Source organism: Notechis scutatus, chromosome 4 (assembly GCF_049901735.1).
Source record: "Notechis scutatus isolate UNSWTSFEM ecotype Mainland chromosome 4, rNotScu1.2, whole genome shotgun sequence".
NCBI lineage: Eukaryota > Metazoa > Chordata > Lepidosauria > Squamata > Elapidae > Notechis > Notechis scutatus.
The window spans coordinates 26691069-26710734 of record NC_142012.1 but is presented as its reverse complement, the minus strand read 5'-3'; the positions used below and the strand labels follow the sequence as shown (position 1 = coordinate 26710734).

Below are 19666 nucleotides of genomic sequence, written 5' to 3'. Positions count from 1 at the left end.
AAATTGAATAAAATCCCCGTCTCCTCCGGTTCCAATCCAGCAAATGCTGGATTGCCGATTCCATGACAGCCCTCTTTGTTGGGTCCCTGGAGACGGGGCAGCATACAAAGGCTTCTGGGCAGGAAGAAAGAAACTCCCGGGAGAGCCCTGATCATAAGGTTGCCAGGATCCAAGCGTCTGTCATGGTCTCTTCCCACTTCTGCCAGAAGAGACCCAGACAGCCCCCTATGGGAAAGATGACTTTGGCGTCACTTGTTGCGTCTAAAAGGTCTACCAGAGCCCCAGAAAGACCTCTTGCCCTTTGACAGCCTCTGGCAGCAAAAGCTGGTCTGTCAGCCTGAGAAGATCATCTCTGGAAGAAGGGCTTATTTTGATGGGGAAAGCTTGCTCCAGCCTCCCCATCTAAAGGAGAGCCTCCTGAAATAGGGTGGGGCGTGTCCTCAGATTTCAACTCGATCTGCAGAGCTATGAGGCTTGAGACAACCCAGCCTGGATTCTCCCTTTGGCTCAGTGGAGAATCAGTGAGGTTAATTCAAGCATTTAGACTTGTTGTTAAGTGAGCCCAGTTGCTTGATTTGTGTATTATCTGTTCATTATCTATTGCAAGAGGAAGAATCTATTTGAAATACACAAACCAACCAGCAGGGCTCATCGAACAAGCCTAAGTGCTTGAATCAACCTCACCGATTCTAGTTTAGGGATTGCATGGCTTTACTCACACGCAATGTCTCTAAGGGGGTTGACAAGTATATTGATCTACATTATCTTTATTTTGAACCAAATTATAACTTTAAAGAGTGAGGAGAAATAATGAATTTCTAACGGCTGTAAAGAAGATCAGAAATCACTTTCTTCTCTTTTTTTCTACATGCATGGTTGTTTCTATTTTTTTTAAGTTTCATTTCTCTTTCTTTCTTAAAATTCATTCTAAATAATTTCATGGTAATCTTATGTGAAAATCTTTAATCAAAATTATATTTAAAAAGTCTTTCAACCCAGTTACTATTGTCTTGTTCTGTTGCAATATTTGTTTAGAATGTGACTTAGCACCCTGGAATAATTATTTCTCTACTGATCTGAACATTGTGTGTGTTTGTGTGTGTCTGTAATCTTCAGGTTAGGCTATGAAATGACATGCTAAAAATATTTCAAATGCTAACCATATAACTAATTATCCATTCTGATAAATTCTAATATAATAAGTCTTCCCAGCAATCAAAACAGTGACAGGAGAGGAATTGGCAGAAATCACTTACTATATAAACATGCCACATTTTAAAGGTGATTACCATTTTTCAGTGAGCAAGTAGCTCATTAATTTTTACTATATATGCTTCATATAGCTGGAGGTGCCAGAGTTGCAAGGGAAAAATAAAACGCAGCATCTGTCACTAATTTCCTAGAACTACTGTGGAATTTTAAAGATCTGGATCCTATCCCAAGAGACCTGCAAATATTTGTAATTATAATATTAATGTGCAGAAGAGATTAATTATGATTATTTTGTAATTACTTAATCTATATTTTCTTTTTATATTTGTTAATTTTATATAACACTTCTCTCACTCTCTTCCTTTCTGCCCCCCCCCCCAAAAAAAATCCTGCCGGGGAAGAGTGAGAGTTCCTGGGAAGGATAAGCCAATAATACCAGGAATAAATGCCACAAATATATTACAGCCCAAAACATCAATATCAATTCAGGTACCCAGGTGCCCAACTAAAGAAAGAAAGCAGCTATACTGGACAGCAGCAACATAAGGAGATGCTAGAGGCAAATTACTTTAATGATAAGGTCAAAGGGATAATTTCATTATTTCTGTAGAATAGCGATGTCAACAGCTTTGATACCTTATGGCAGTGGTCCCCAACCTTTTTTGTACCAGGGACCAGTTTCAAGCAGAAACACTTTTTCAAGGACCGGCAGGGGGAGGGGGGGAGATTCTATTTTCCATTCCCAAAACTTTATGTTTACCCTACAACTAGCATTAAAGACACCTGACTGCAGTCTCTCTAGTTCTAGGTCTTGCCCAGCTGTGTAGCTACAAAATTTCATGCAGATGTTTCTCTTATCTCTGTTTGGTGAAAACAGGAATTGAATGAGGAGCATTTAGTCAGTGTGTTTTCCCTAGGAAGCTCCTGTAGTCCTTGTTTAGGGATCATTCAGAGCTACGATGGACCTCTAACATCCAGCCCAGGAAGAAACTGCTTCAAAGAAGCCGGGGTGGGGTAGCTTTTCCTGTTGCTGCACCTCCTCCGAGCGCCCGTTCACCCCACCCCGCCGCCCGCCCGCAGTTCAATCCAGTGGTCCGTTCTGCCTGCCTGCCTGCGTTTCTGGTTGTTTCGGAGCAGCTTCGGCTGATAAAAAGAGGCGAATAGTTATTATTCTCAGCCAAAGCTGCTCCGAATCAACCAGAAACGAAGGCAGGCAGGCAGGCAGAACGGAGCACTGGATTGAACCGCGGGCAGGTGGGCGGGGTGGGGGTGAACGGGCGCTTCGGAGGAGCTGCGGCGACAGGAAAAGCCACCCCCCTGGCTTCTTTGAAGCAGTTTCTTCCTGGGCTGGTGGAGGAGCGAGAGAGTGACAGAGAGAGGAACGAGGTGGGAGGAAACCGAAGCCGCTGAGCCGGAGAGCAGGACAGGCTTTGGTTGCTTCCTCCCTCCCCTTCTTTCATTTGTGTCCTTGATCCCTGATCCCAGCAGCATTCACCGAAGGCGAAGAAAGCCGCCATTTTTTAAAATTTTATTTTCTTTGCGGCCCGGTACAGAGTGCTCCACGGCCCGGTACCGGTCCACGGCCCGGTGGTTGGGGACCCCTGCCTTATGGGATATTTCCTACTTACAAGAACCTGCAGTACTATGAGATGAAATGAAATGGACATTCCAGTCGTTATCAAGTCGAAAAGCTACAGGAATTGATGGAATTAGCCAGAAATAAGACTAATGGCAGATAAAGAATCTATAAAGGTTCTAACCAAACTATGCTGACAAAACTTATATTATATATGACACAATATTCAATAGATTGGAAGAGATCAGTGTACAAATTAGAGTTCTACATGAAAGGAAGATGCCAAATGTTCAAGCTGACTCTAGAAAAAGCTCAGGAACATGGGCATTATTCTGATACATTATTTTGTTCCGTCAAATTAAGTCATAGAATGTGTTAAGAAAGATGGGATTCCTACAACATCTCGTTTTCATCTGAAATCTATACACAAATTAGAAAGCCACAGTCTGCAAGGAACATGGTGAAACAGTGAAATATTCTGCAAACTAATACTTAGTAGAGCAGCCTTGAAGGCCTTGAAAAAGATATTCAGATATTGTCTTTATCTACAGAGACCAGAATAACACAGGCAATGTTTTTTTTGGTGATAGTTTATAGAAGCAAAAACTGGACTTTGAAGAAGCATGATAAAAAGAATGCTGACACTTTGGTGTTGACTCCTGGTAATAACATGGAGAGCCAAGAAAACAAATGGATCTCTGAATAATTCAACCCAAAGTTCTCACATAAGGCAAATATTCAGGTTCAAATTATCACACTTGGGACAGATTATGCAAAGATCTAACTGTCTGGAGAAGTTTATAATGTTGGAACAGGTAGAATGAAAGAGAAGAGAGCGATCAGCCACAAAACAGATTGGTCAGTTAAAACAGTGACAGGTGCATTGTTGGAACCACTTAAAGGACTAGGTTGGGGACAAATCTGTGTGGTTACTAAGAATCAATCTTGATAGTCCACATAATCAATCAGTCAGTCAGTCAGTCAGTCAATACACTTAATTTTTATTTCCTTTTAATATTTGTTTTATAACCTTTATCCCTTATATTTATTTTCCTTTGCAGCTTCAGATTGCATGCAATAATTTTCTCTTCCATTTTTTTCCAGCAGCTCTGGGATATAACTGGGCTTATAATCACAGACACAAAGTTACCAATGAGCTTCTGTGCCTGAGGTGGATTTCAATCTGAATTTCCCCAGTGCTGCATAAGATCTTCTAAGATCAACTTTGGGGAAAAATATACTGATGCCAAAAATGTCATAGAATTAAAAATATAATCTCACATGGGGAATTATTATCAATTTTAAAAACACTACATAGTTAATAACACTGAATAAGAATCACTTGTTATAATTTATATATTATTTTCTCATACTTAGAAATATTGGGAGGCAAAATTTATTTTTGATCTACAAACTCTAATATTAATGCAGTGGTCTATGACTATTGCTCAGAAAACATGCAAATTAATCTTGATCTGATTTTAGGGCATTCCATAGTTTATATAACTTAATAATTTCCGAGTATCAATCAATTATTTCTAAATCTACATTTGTTTTTTTCTCTATTAGAAAGAACAACTGGTTTTCATCAATTTTGTCAAGGAATGTTCTTGCAATTCAGAAGATAATTTAGGAAAGCATCTTGGGGCATTATTAGTCCTTTGGTTGCTTTTATCTATAAATCATGATGATGTTGTCTTTTGCACATAATTGTTTTAATTCAATCTAACATGCCTGATGTTACATCCACTTAAATGTTTAGATAAGGCAGACTGTACTTCATTAGGTACAGCATCGATCAAAGGGACAAACTGAACTTTTTTCAAGAAACTTTTAACTCATTCAATCATTAGTGACAGTGATATTAAGTCAGAATAATTATCTTGTACCTAAATTAACTAGGTAATCATTAAGTTTCTTTCAGAACATTGTAATACTATACTTTTAATCATAGTAGTTGAGTAAAAGAATGGATATTGACTTGTTTGTGCCATCTATTCTGATTTATCTCATTTACATTAAACAGCAGCATAATTATTTGGTTAAATATACGAATTGCTGCTTCTATTAGTAGCTTAAACACAGGCAAACTTGATACCATGTCTATAAATGAGCAAAGCTCATATGAGGTATTTCCTGATAATTTATGTATTCCTGTTTAGTCTTCAAAAGCTTTGTAACGCTTATCACATTGGCATCCAAATACTTTGTCCTTTAAAGTTTTTTTTTCTTACTATGTACTGATCAAAGAGACATTGAACTCATCTGTTTTACTTTTAGTCTAGTACTATGGTTATAAATTGAAATGATTGTGCCATAATTTTGGGGCACTAACTGCAGGTCAGGATCAATGTAGGGAATTTATAATTAGAAATAGGACACTGTCTAAGTTTAATGGTGATTGGAAAGCCCTTACGAGACGTTTTATGGGAAACAGAAAAAAATGAAGTCACAATACTTGGTTTTGAAGATTAGAATAAAATAGATTATTCAGAAAATATAAACAATGCTTAACCATAGAGTAAAAGGTTAACTTATATTTACAGCTGTTATGAAAGAGAATTGGAACTTTTTAATAATCCTTTTTTTCCTTTTCTTTGATTTCTGCACTTTTGTCTTTGTGCTCTTTTTCCTCCTTTTTCATTCTAAATATTAGTTATTGTTAGTTTTTGTATTTAAAATTTCTAATAAGCATTTATTTTTTAAAAAAGGATCAAGATAAGAAATTTGAATCTCTCCCTCTCCAACCTCTAACTGCAACCACTTAGGAGACAAAAATTCTCTCTGAATCATGGGCTTCACATTTATTAAGAGAATAAAGATACCATTCACTTCCCGTAATGTTATGTCTCTCTGTGTCTTCTATTTAAAATTGTTTCATGTCTTTAGCAGATATCCAAGCTCTTTCTATGCTGTTTTTCTCATTTGTTTTTATTATAGTGGTCTTTTTCATGCTGTTATTAATGTTTCCCATATTTTTCTAGTCTTACCAACTAATTTGTCATAGCCTGATATAACTATATAAATAAAAAATAATTATACAGGTAGAGTAAAAATAGTTTTCATTTGCTTCACAAGGAATTAACATCATAAAAAACAGATGAAATATGATGAAAAAAAGAGGAAGGTACAAAGAAATTTGCGAAGAAAAAAGGAATATACAAAGAAATTTGCTAAGCGGAAAAGTAACAAAATGTATTGACAGCAAGTATTAATAAGACACAAATGAACCTTTGGAGACTTTCTTGCAATGGCCAGAATTACTTCACTTTAGAACTACGTAGTTTGAAAGTTCTACTAAAAATTCTTGTGTTTTGTTTTCAGTTGCTAATATTTCAAAAGAAATGTAAGAAATTACCCACCCAATTTTCAAAATGAAACAATTTATAATTCTAATACAATTCTAATTACAAAATGCCAGTTAGGCATATAATACATTTTCTAAAATGTTTTTAAATTTGTCTCACCTCACTTTTATTGACTCACTTAAACTTGCTTCTTTTATTAAACCTGCTTAAGCATGCAAAGAAAGGCTTCCACTATTTATTTATATCCCACCCTCATTTTTTACAAATAATGTAAGGTGGTAAGCACACCTTCTTCCTCCTATTTTCCCCACAACCACCATCTCACTTTTATTGACTCACTTAAACTTGCTTCTTTTATTAAATCTGCTTAAGCATGCAAAGAAAGGCTTCCACTATTTATTTATATCCCGCCTTCATTTTTACAAATAATTTAAGGTGGCAAACACACCTTCTTCCTCCTATTTTCCCCACAACCACCACCCTGTGAGTGTGATTGGGTGTGTCTGGTGCAAAGTCACTGGTTTCATGACTAAGGCAGGACTTGAACTCAAGGTCTCCTGGTTACTAGCTGGTCCCTTAACCTCTAGAACAAAATATGTTGCTATTGGGCATGTATGCCATTCAATGCATAAAACGACATTTTTCCAAGCTTGTTTTTCATGTAAATAATTATCATAATTCTATTATTTCTTTATTTCAAATTACAAATGGAAATAACATCAAATTGGCGTATTGGCAATTTCCTGTAAATCAATACATGTTACATTTACTAATTATAATTTACTAGTTATTATTTATAATTAGGACTGCATAGCAGCATTTTATTTCAAACTCTAAACAATGCTTTGGGATATGTGAAAATGCACCTAAAGCATCAGTTTCTGACTGTCTCTTTTCCTAGCTATGCAGTTTCTCTTAAATATAAGTAATATATTAAAGTATTGATAACCCAGTATCAGTAAACATTCTCACTTTGGGAGTCACTATTGCTGTCACCTATAAAAATTAAATCTTGACTACTTATTGCAACATTTATGAATGAAATAGTAAACACATTCCTTGAATAGTATTTTATGAGAAATTAGGCACAATTGCATTTAACATGTACACAATTTATGTACTTATGTTTTTCTATAAGTTTGTCCTTTGCTAGTTTATGCTATAATATATGTTTTATTTTATCACTTTGGTTATTATAAATTGGAGACAATTACTTTTAAATGAGTTGAAGATGGCATAGGCAATGTGATCTCTGAAAGAGATAGATGGATAATAAAATTAGCTAATCCAGAAATTGTGTATTGCAGTGGTAGACAACTTTAGGGTTACCCAGATGTTTTGCATTTTAACTACTAAAACTCCTACTAAAACTCCTACCAGCATGCCTACCAGCAATGAATTATGGGTGTAAGGATTTAAAATATCTTGGCACAACAAATCAAATGAAATAAATCTTCTCACAAGAATATAACAGCTGAATATAAAAAGAAAAAAGCTGCCAAGAAGAAAAATAATACAAGAAAGATTGCTGTCAGATTCCCAGCTTATAGGTGGCAATTACTATCATCTCATTATGTTTCCTTGATATCCTGGGAAAACTGCAACATGAGAGATAAGAGATCTAGATGCTATAGTTATAGAATAAATTTTGGTTTTAGCTTTTTATAGGAAACATAGATGAAAAAAATCAATATTTGATCAAAATTATGCAATTTCACTAAATGCAGTAGGTTCTTTGATGGATATTGACTAAGTGAAGAGTTAGTTATGTTCAGTTTCATCAAACTGAAGGCATATTGTAATATTTTTTTTATTTTTTTATTTTATTTGATTTGTCAATCGTTTAAAAGATAATAGGTACAAGTATAGATAGTTATGAATACATGAAATGGGTACATATAAGAAAAATAAAAGAAACAATAGGACAGGGACAGTAGGCACATTGGTGCGCTTATGCACGCCCTCTACAGACCTCTTAGGAAAGGGGTGAAGTCAATAGTAGACAGTCTAAGGTTAAAGTTTTTGGGGTTTGGGGAAGAAACCATAGAGTCAGGTAGAGTATTCCAGACATTTTCCATGCTGCGTGCCAAAAGTATGCACGCACTCGCGTATCTGCATCCATGATGCAATGTGCACATGACTTGCCCCTTCCCCTAAGCCTGTACACTGTGCTCCTCTGTGCATGCACATGCGACCCCCACACAGTGCAAGCCTCTGGAGGTGTGCACGCATCTCCCATGTGCACGTCTCCCCCATGCATGCGCGGCAGATACCAAACAATCAGCTGGTTGGTGGGGCGGCGCACATGTGCAGTGGGGCTCTTCCAGGCGATCTCTCACGTACCAGCAGAAGTGGCTCTGCGTGCCACTTCCGGTACGTGTGCCATAGGTTCGCCATCACGGGCATATCATATGTGTTGGACTGGTGATCATTATCCAAGGTCTCCAGCAGAGGTCTTTCTAGTCCTGATACATGAGATCTTTTCAATTGGAGATGTCAAACACTGAAACTGTGACCTTATTCAAAATCAGTCTTGTCCTCTGTCCTAATTAGCAACCTATGACTCATTAATGCAGAAACAGGCATTTATTTGCCTTACTCTTGTCTCTGGGACAAAGAGATTTTGCAATTTTTTAAATCATTCCATTAGTATGTAAGGGCAGAGACAACAATGGGGCGTCGATTTGATTGTAAAAGATACAAGTGATTATGCTATTTCTTTCCAAACCAAATGCTGATAAAGAAACGTATTGTTTCTTAGACAAAGTAGTAAGACTGCTGTGTTAGTCTATAACAGCCAAAGAATTTTAAAAAAAGTTTGGTAGGACCTTTTCCAACTAACAATTTTTGTTTAAAGGGCATAAATTTGAATGAGAACAGCTTTAAAGATCTGGAGGGCTTTGGAAAAAATAAAAATTGTTTGTGTTGGTGAAATTCCATTGCAGGTTTTTAAGCTGCTAGTGAATTTTCCATAAAATAACAAATGAGGCAAATTTTCAAGGCAATTTTTAAAAAGAAATTTTAAAAGATAAATCTATCAAACTAAATATCGTAAAGACTTTTAAAAAAATAAAATAAATCAATTATTTCTGTTTTACATAGATTATACCAGTATATCTGATTAATAAACATTCTGACACTTTTGCTTCTGAATATATCAAAGTTTTGGTTAAGAGACAAAATGTGGTGCTCAGTGATTAGAGACACCATTTGTACTACTGTTGTTTTCAGATTTCTGGTTATCTGATCAAATTTTTGTCAATTCCTTTGTACAGACTACAGAAGCAACCACATTCAAACCATCTTCCCATCTCCATATTTTATGCTCCCTACATTTATTATTTATTTATATCCCACTTGCATTATTATTATGAACAAGGGGAACGTATGTAGTATTTCCCCCTTCTTCTGTTGTCCTCACATCAACAACATTGCGATGTGAGTTGGATTGAGAGAGTGACTGGCCCAAAGTCACCCAGCAGACTTTCATGGCTAAGGCAGGACTAGAACTCACAGCCTTCCGGTTTCTAATCTGGTGCCTTAACCACTAGGACAAATTGGCTAGTTCGGATTCAATTTTTGCTCCATTTTGTTATGCATGCAAGAATTGCTAGACTTTACTCTGAGTAAAGAAGTGCTATTTAAGAATAGTGGAATTTAAGAATGGATATAATTTTCAACAAGGCATTGAAGGTACGTTTTTGCTTATTTGAATGCAACAAATCAGAGAATCATGAACATGTTATGATTATGTTAATAATAATTATTAAATATAACAAGACATAGTTGCCCTTAAGACCAAGGAGGAGTTATATCTTTATATATATCCAAATCTCTTTAATGACAGCTTTTTGGAAATATTCAAGCTCCAGGGGTACAACCAGTGCAATGTGAAATCCCCTAGACAGAAAATGATTCTTTTCCCAGATATCCTCTTTACTGCTATTCACTATTTTGTTTTCATTTTATTCAGTCTTTTCCATCCTGGAAATAACCTGGCTTTATTTTCCTATTTCAGTATCACCTTTCCTATCGTTTTTTTCTTTGGGCTTTTGCCAATTCTATGCCATATATAGTCCTATTTTTTGTGTGAATTACATAGCCAAGGTAAAGATTAAATTTCATAAAGATATGGAAGAGAGAGGTACCTTAGATCAGGGGTCCCCAACCGCCGGTCCGCGACCGGTACACGTCCACGGAACAAGTCTTACTGGGCCGCTGGTTGCTGGCGCCGCCATCTTTTTGATAAAAAGTGCTTCGGTGAGCTTTTCGGGTAGAAAGCTCACCGGAGCACTTTTTCATCAAAAAGATGGCGGCACTCCATGCTTCCGTGAGCTTTCCGGGTAGAAAGCCATTTCTACCCGAAAAAGCTCACGAGGCGCTGGCGCGCTGCTCATCTTTTTGATGAAAAAGTGCTTCCGGTGAGGTCACCGGAAGCACTTTTTCATCAAAAAGATGGCGGCGCCAGTGTCGATGCCGGGCACCGGCGCGCGCGCCAGCTGATGCGTGCAGTACGGCGGCATAAAAAGGTTGGGGATCACTGCCTTAGATGACAACAACACGTCATATTATTCAAAGCAGGATCACAGTATACCTCTTTACAAATATGTAATGATGTACTAATTTATTTGAGAGACGGTAAAGGAATAGAACAAGACGTACATTCTGCCCTTTGAAAGAGAAGGCTTTCTTTTTTCCTTACAGTGTCAGAAGCCTCCACAATGCGAGACAAATGTTTAGTCTCTGCCTGCAAGTTGAACAAAACTATTCATGAAAATGGAAAGGAAACGATTTATACAACTGAAGCTATACGTGTTTATCGCGTATAACACGCACTTTTTCCCCCTGAAAATAGGGGGCAAATGATGTATGCGTGTTATACGCCCGATATAATGTTAAGAAGCCTTCGGTGAATGCTGCTGGGATCGGGGATCAAGGACACAAATGAAAGAAGGGGAGGGAGGAAGCAACCGAAGCCTGTCCTTCTCTCTGGTCAGCTCTCTCAGTCGCTCTCTCGCTCTCCACCAGCACAGGAAGAAACTGCTTCAAAGAAGCGGGGGCTTTTCCTGTCGCCGCAGCTTCCCTGAAGCGCCCGTTTCTCCCCACCCCCACCCCTGCCTGCCTTCCGTTAATGGTTGAATCGGAACAGCTTCGGCTGAGTAAAAGAGGCGAATAGTTATTATTCTCAGCCGAAGCTGCTCCCAAACAACCAGAAACTAAGGCAGGCAGGCAGGCAGGCAGAATGGGACACTGTGGATTGAAGCGCGCCGGTGGGAGTGGGGGTGAAATTTCCCTCTTAAAATGAAGATGCGTGTTATACGCCTGTGCGTGTTATACGCGATAAATACGGTAATTACTAAAAATGCCTGGGATCCTAAACTCTCTTCCAAAAATTAACATGAATAAAATCTATCGCAAAAAAATAGAAAGAAGGTAAACTACATATCAAAAAGATTTTGGGGATGTGAGATTAAAAAAATCTGACTTCAATATACATTTTGAATATATACATTTTGGTTCAATATACATTTTCAGGTTTTTTTTAGATCTAAATGGCAAAGCATTAAATATTGTACATTCAATGTAGTAGAAAATGTAAGGTAAATGATGTATAGATCAGGGGTCGCCAACCTTTTGGACCTTAGGTACCACCAAACTCATAATTTTAAATCCCAGGGACCACTAACTGGTTCTGTGGGCATGGCCTAATTTGTGTGTGTGGCTTGGTGGTCATGTGACTGGCTGGGCATGGCTTGTATGTAAATATTATAAATTTTATATAAATATTGAATTTTTTTATAAAAAAAGAGCAACTTTTACCCAAAATCAGGCAAAGCAGGCAGGCATATTGAGTTGCTCACAGAATCATTCAGTGATCTATCTATTTGACATCAGCTAGCTCAGTCTCTCAAATTTGCTTGCTGCGAGTCTGCACTGAATAATAGTACCTTCAGTCCTAAGGGAGGTTCAGCTGTGCTTAAAAGCAGAGCTGAAGATCTAAAGACTAGCTAGAAAGCAAGAAATCCAACCATTTCCTGCTTCCTAGCTAATCTAAATCTCCCGGCACAGCAGAACAGATGATGGTCGGAAAAAGGAAAAATAGCAGTTTAGCAGGCAAGTTTGCCAGGTAAGGAGTGGGTGGGCGGGGAGGGTTCCCGTGGGCTATGTGGGCTGTTCAGCCTTGTGTTTCCGCACAACTTGGATTAATTGCTTTGAGGGGTGCTCTGGGGTGAGATTTCTCTGCAGCCCACCAAAATTTTCTCATGGCCCACCAGTGGGCCGCGGCCCACCGGTTGGCAACCGCTGGTATAGATAACCTTACTACCAAATGATTTTAAATTGTATTAACCACCAAGAAGTACAAAATGCACCCTCAAGTGTATTTAGCTGTGACTTCAAATGCATATCTCAAAAATCTCTTCCAAGATACTATATACCAATTCTTTTTTAACTGGGTCTGGAGAGCAGTTTATTTTTCAGATTTATAAGCCACCAGAATCATAAAAACAACTTACCAGAATCATAAAAATACTCTTGATGGCACTCAGTACTAAATAAACACAATAATACCAAAATCAAATGCCTTATAAACAGGCTTACAAAGAACACTTAAAAGCCTTCAGAAAATCTATTTTCAATCCCCCCCTCCAGGAAACAGATAGTATTAATGCTTGAGCTGCTTAAATTCCAGAATGCCCTTTCATAGGAAATCCAGTTTAGTGTAGTGGGTAAAGCACTAAGCTACAAACCAGGAGACGTAAGATGTAGTTCTGTTTTAGGCATGAAACCTGGCTCCACAACTTTGTCCAGTCACTCATTTTCAGCCCAACTCACCTCACAGGCTTGTTGTTGTGAAGAAAATAGGAGGAAGAAGGACTATTAGGTATGATTACCACCTTGAGTTATTTGTCATAAAATAATAATTAAAATATGGGATAAAACATATAAAAAGGAAACAAGAAAATAAAAGAAAACCATGCTTCTGGGCTTTAGCCTAATCTCCCCAAGATGAAAGTTAACTAACTTGCATGATCAAAGTGGTAAGACAATTCCATGGGAAAATATCATTCTACAAATAACCCAGCCCCCAGCCATCAAGTTAAAACTAGCACTTTGCATTGCTGTATTATAGCAGCAGGTAGAGACAAAACTAATCACAGGGCACTTGCCAACTTCAAATGGCATGTCTATTATTGATGGCTCTACCTGCACCAGGTTCCATTGGCAATGATCACTTCTTCTCTGATCATCAATCAACTGGATTACAGTAACATACTCTACATGGGGCAGTCTTTGAGGATAATCCAGAAGCTGCAACAGGGCCAGAATAACAGAGCTTGATGACTGATAGGGCAATTGCAGAAACTAAATTGCATCTAGATGCTGATAGAAAGTCAGTACAGAGGCCACAAGACAGGCATAATACATGCCCACAGTAAACATTTTTCACCAATTAAAACTTCAAGGTAGCCTTTAAAGGAAGGCTCATACATGTATGATCCAGAACTCCAGTTAGACAGACACGGCGTAAGTAGTCAGATCTTGCCATACCAGCCAAAACTGGGCAAAATTCACTCCCAGCCATGGCTTCCAACTGATGATGAAATCTGGAGTCCAAGAAAATCCCTACATCACAGTTATACTTTTGTGGCAGTACAATCCCATCCAAGATAAAACAGAGATCATAAAGGAATTCATGTACAAAATAAATTGCTCCACCTTGCCGGGGTACAATTTAAGCTGTTCTCTCCCATCCAGACCCTCATAGTCTTCAGCCATTGGAAAAAGTCTTTAATAACATTTCCAACATACAACCCAGTCATATTGCCAGATGAGCTCCTGCCCATAGTGTCTTCATGTGAATGTTCAATAACTGGGCGGAATGTGGGACAGATCCTGCTGGCATCCAATAGTTAAAGCAACCATGGGGCCAAACCCTACACCAAATCACCACCTCTGAGGAAGGAGCAGAACCACTATAAAACAAGTTTCCAAATCCTCAGCCAATGCAGAAAAATTCCATGTTTGATGTACTGATAGATCCAAAGAGACCAGGACAGGCACATTAGTTCTGTAATGATCGTGACATACATCATCAATCAACTGATACCACCTTTGTCCCATACCTAGTCCTGAATCCTGACAGATGAGGGTTGAGATAAAAGCAAACCACTATTTCAATAATCTTTGCTAAGAAGAGAAAGGAAAGTATCAGACACTTATCTAATATATCCAAATCTACACAGGGCCCATTAAAGAGGGGGTAACCCAACACCTCCTTAAGGAATGCAGGCATCAACTCATCCTGCATCGAGGCTTTCACAACCTCCAAGATCCAGGGAGAAACCTGCTCACCTCCAATCCCTAGCTTTCTGAAGAAGCCAAGAGGAACAAGGATCCAAGGACATTTTAGAGAGCATCCTATTTACCTTCTCAGAGAAAACAGGCCAAAAGGGAATGCAGGTAATCTGGCAAAATGCCTTGTGCTGGTCAGACAGTATACAGTTAATTGGGAATTGGGAGCTGTCCCCCTAAGGGAATGCCTCATGGGAAATGTAGTTAATGCCTCATGGGAAATGTAGTTCATGTCATGTGGTCACATCTGTAATCCTGATTGGTCACTGAATTGACCTCTAGTTGGGTTGGGGGAAGCCTTTGTTCTTTCCTTGCCTGGACCCAGCAGCATGCTGGATCCTTTGCTGTATCATTATGGGATGAAGATAACCATATTTTCACACTATGAAGACAATTATGCAAAGATTGGACATTAGATGAATCTCAACATAACTGTGAGTTATACCTTGAGGATGCCTATTACAATCCAATAAAGAAACTTTGTATGGAAGCCTTTGTAGAGTTTATCTAACTGTCTTTATATTCAGCCAGAAAGTTAAAGACAGAATATGCCTCAATAGAACTCAAATACAATCAAAATTAAAGCAAAATATTGAGCAAACTAGTTACAGAGGACAGATGGCAGCTCCTTTCCAAAAGGGAATTAACCACCCACAAAAGGCTACCAATTGATAATAGGCCAAAGCAGTAAGAAAGTAGAAACAGGTATGCTATAGAGCAGGAGTGTCAAACTCGATCCCATTGTGGGCCATATCATGATTTTGTTTGCCTTTGAGGGGCCTGGTCATTGCAGCTGACTGAGTGGGCATAGCCAGGGTAGGCCAGGGCAGCACGGGCTGATTCCTCGCTGACTCCAGGAAGACCCACGGGACAACTCTGGGCCTATTGTGGCCGGATCTGGCCTGTGGGCTGTGTGATTGACACGTCTGCCATAGACTATGCTCAAACCCATGTTCAGTAAAATTTAGTCTACCTTATATTCTACCAATGCACTGGACATTGTTTTTGCTAACTCATCTCATGAAGTTCTCAGTAAACAAGGGGTTTGACCAGCAGGAAAAGGGAATCTAAATGGGTCAGGTCCTCCAGAAGAAATAGGTGGCATCTGGATCAATAAGTAATCTGTCCATGACAAAGGGCAGATAATAGTAACATCCATAACCAGATTACACAATTACTCAAATGCAAAATCTAAGTTTAACACGTGATGTCCACATGCATCAGAGTCAATAGAACCTAGGATCGGCTCTTGGTTGTCATGGAGGCCAATGAAATTCCTAGCTGCAAGACTCAGCCCCTTCCACCTGGAGACTAAAGTTCCCCTGTACCAACACATGGCAAGGGGGAAATCTCTATCTCCAGTCTAGCAACCAGGTCTAGTTACTTAGGAAGGGATCCTAAGGAAGTGCACAGCAAGTGGTATACCAAAAGTATTCCTAGCTTATCCTACTATCTAACTGAACACATAGACATTCACATCCATTCACATTTGGAATAGCAATCCTTGCTGCAGATAACACATCACAGTAGATCAACACTATCCCAGCCTTGGCAATGAAGTTACTACAGGCCTGACATCTGGCTGGATAGATTCCTAAGAAGACCTCACTGTTTTCTCTCAACTGGGTCTCAGTGATATAATCCAAATTGCCCACTTGTCTACTACCAAATCAGTATTAACCAGCACCAGCTTGAAGCCAGGTGCCCAAAATCTGGCTACAGGATCCCAGGTAGGGGCAACTATTTCCCCTCTACTTAAGGGTGTCCTGTGACATTTTTCTTAGCTCAACAAGACCATGATAGTGCACTGTGTTCCTTTTCCACTGCACAACTAGCTTTAATCCTATTTGTTATGGCAACTTACATACACCATGTTCCTCTCTTTCTCCACAATTCCTTGCTTCAGTCAACCAAGTTCTATAATATTTTAGTATTTCAGAATTATGAGCAAAGAGACTGTATGTACTATATTAAGTACAGCATGCAGTTTTTTCTTAGTCTAAACCATTTATGAAAATGGAAAGTGAAGAAAACTATACTTTCATCCTTTGGAAATAAACATAATTCACATACAAAACAATTTCAACACTGTGACTAGTATTGCCAAATGAATGTATTAGCCTGAATGTATACTAATGTTCAATTGGCAATACTAGTCATAGTGAGGATCTATTTATTTCTAGGCACTGTTGCAGAACAGAATTTGATGTGCATATTTCAAAGCAAAGTGAATAATGTGATGACATAAGACAAAAGTGCCATAGAACACCTGACTGAGAGATGAACAGTTTAATAAATTTAATAAATAAAATAAACCAGATATTCCTAGAAAACAATAATGTTAAATAACTGCAGTAGTTTTTTGTTGTTGTTGAAAAGTGCCGGGGGGACTAACGATATTTGTTGTCTTTCTGGTAAAATATTATTTTGTGAATTGGTAACTTTTTCTGTGGCTGGCCTTTATGAACATCTCCATATCATGTTCTCAATATTTCACATGGGCTCATGAATCATTCCATCCTGTTTAACTCAATTTGAAAGGACAACTTTGTGGCACAAAAATATTTTATTATTTAGCAATTAGCATGTACTCGGTGTTGGCATTTCACTTTTAATGTTAGAATCATAACTGTCACTAATCTCTTTCTCCACACAATTAGTTTATAATTGTGATAAAAAGAGTTATCATTGGTAATCTTAGCCTGAAAATCTATTAGGAAAATAATAAATACCTTACATGACAAGTATTCTGAGAAGCACAAATGATGCTAAGATTCAGTAGCAATAAGAAGAAACAGATAGAAGGAGGTGATTACTGCAGTAGCACAGAAGAATGTCAGCAAAGTCAAACTGCACCTGACATTTCATCTTCCAAAAGTCACAAGGCCTTAATACTGCCTGATCCATTTCAGTAAGTGTACAAATATATGTCCTTCCATTATCATTTTGTCCAAGGACCAGAACCAATTCCTGCATTAATAAGCACCAAATATAGCCCCCATTCTTCACTTTAATTATATTTAATCTTCTGGCTGTAATATATATTTCATATTCTCGGCTCCCTTTTGTGCTGTTCCAGAGGGAAAAACCACTACCTTTCAATGATCTTTCAAGGCTTGTAAATTCCACACAAGATTTTCAGGTTTAACTTTTTGCCTGGCTTTAAAAAGCAAATTTTGGGTGCTCCCGGCCTAAAACTATTTTTCTTTCCATTCCTCATCTGACCCATTGTTACACAGCCAAGTAACTTTTTTTTATTTTCCTTCTTCCTCCTTTAGCGACTTTGGTTTAGCATGGCCAGGCTTATCAGGAATCGCCTATTTTCAGATCCTATCTCCTGGAAGTTCAAAGATGGGGTTTCATTTCTTCCTGAAACAACCAGGAACTTGCGCTTTGGCGCCAAGGCAAATACTGTATCCTCTTCCTGAAGCCCCGTTTAGATCAGGGAAGGGCCCGACCTGTTATTATACTCTTTACCCTGAATAACCTTGCATCCTCATCCACCCCCCACACCGCCAAAGAAGCTAAGTTTCGCCTCAGCACCCAAACCCAAAACAGGATTTCTCCATCCTCCAGCTCCACATTCCCATTCGCCCTACAGTTTTTCCTGACAAGAAGCCCCTCATCCCCGGAGGTCTCGGCCCTCAGTCCCCTCCGCGCTCGGCTGCAGCCTTCTACCTGCGAAGAAAACGAGAGTGGCCCCTACAGGCAGCAAGAGCGCATGGACTCGGCAAAGGCAGGTAATTTGGGGACGCAGCTCCGGGACAGAGGAAGAAAAGGCCGCTCCCAAAGCACAATTCAGAGCACTTCTAGCTCTACCATCCAACGCCCGAGGCCGGGAAAAGGCTGCGGCGAGCGAGGCCGTCTGGTCCAAGTGACTTGCCAGCTGCGATTGAGGAAACGAGAGCGGAGATGCGCTCGCGCAACCCGCGCCGAGGATACGCGCCCCTCCATATCACTCTCTCTCTCTCTCTCACCCACCCACCTCAGAGACTCCGGCATCCTTCGCTCTTCTCCCGAGCATACATCCCCCGCCTCGTCACTCCCCACACCTTTCAGCCAATTCCCACCTCCACCCCAACCTCCGTTGGGTTCAAGCGACCCACGAAGTCAAGTTTCTGGCAAGCTGCCTTCTCTAGCCGTCCCTTCTCGCCCCGGCGCGCGCGTAACTCCGGTTCCCCCCCCCCCCACACACACACCCAATTCCTTTTTTGTTGTTTTTGCACCTCTCGCGCACATCTTTTCCAACTTTTTCACTTGCCCCACCCCCGCCCACATAGCTTTCGGCGCCAAGTTCACCTTCAGCAACCCTCTCCTCTCTTTTTCGCGCGCGCTCTCATCAGAGCAAAAGGTACGATTTCTCTCCAGACTCTGCATTAGGCTGCGCTGACTTACCTAGGGTCCAAATCTGCTTCCCGAGCGTTGGAGCGTGCTTTTCTGCAGCTAGAAGTATTATTATTATTATTTTCTTCTGTTCCCGCGGCGATAGGGGGATTTTCTGGCTTTCTTTAAGCGGCGCGCGTTCTCGTTTATCTTTCGAGTCCGCTGCGGCTGAGGCAGCGGCGCGTGGAGGTAAGGACTTATCTTAGCCGCTGCACCTGCTGCGAGATTTCGCAATTGCCTCAGGCTTCAGGCAAAACGAGGGTTTCTGCAGCCCGGGGCTCTTTCAACTTCTCGGGACTTCTTCTCTTTCCCTGCCGTCGTCCACTGACTTCAGAATCGGCTTCTTGGCATCGGCTCTGTCCGTGGACCGCTATGACATTGAGTTTTGAAGATGTTCTCCTCAGTCTCGCGCGCTGCAACAGTCCAGCCCAAAGTCCCCAGAGAGAGAGAGAGATGAGAAGATCAGGCGGCGGTGAAATCCATTTCCTTCCACCTCCCGGGCCGAAAGCCGCTCCCAGAAGCCCCCGGACGCCTTCTGACCACAAGCGCTGGACAGGCTGCCTAGATCATTCCATGGGGCAATCCCCATCTCCACCTCCCGGCAGGCGGGACTGAGTCTCCCTCCCTCCAAGCCGTTTGGCCACTTAGAGGCTCTCTCAGCAGAGGGGGAGGGAGGGGTTATCTGAGAGGCGAGTTGCGACTGTGACACAAGCAGCCTTCAGAAAGGAAACAAAAAAACAAAAAAAGGGTCAACGCGAAAACGGCACGTGGCTGCCAATGGGCGGGGGTGTCCTGGATGGCGTCCAGGACTCCCAACACCATGACAACGGAG

The 19666-nt window shown here is 40.0% G+C and overlaps 1 protein-coding gene across 2 annotated transcripts in view; it reads right to left on the bottom strand.

The window, feature by feature from the left end:
* The window catches only part of UGT8 (UDP glycosyltransferase 8), a 71615-nt gene extending 52159 nt beyond the window's left edge, over positions 1–19456 (bottom strand). The window contains exon 1 of one of the 2 annotated variants that reach the window (XM_026668634.2): positions 18847–19456. The gene's annotated coding sequence lies outside the window, so the exon portion shown is untranslated. Of the gene's footprint in view, positions 1–18521; positions 18605–18846 lie in introns of those variants that run through there. The other variant, XM_087962996.1, reaches the window with a different exon arrangement.
* Between the last annotated feature and the right edge of the window lie 210 nt (positions 19457–19666).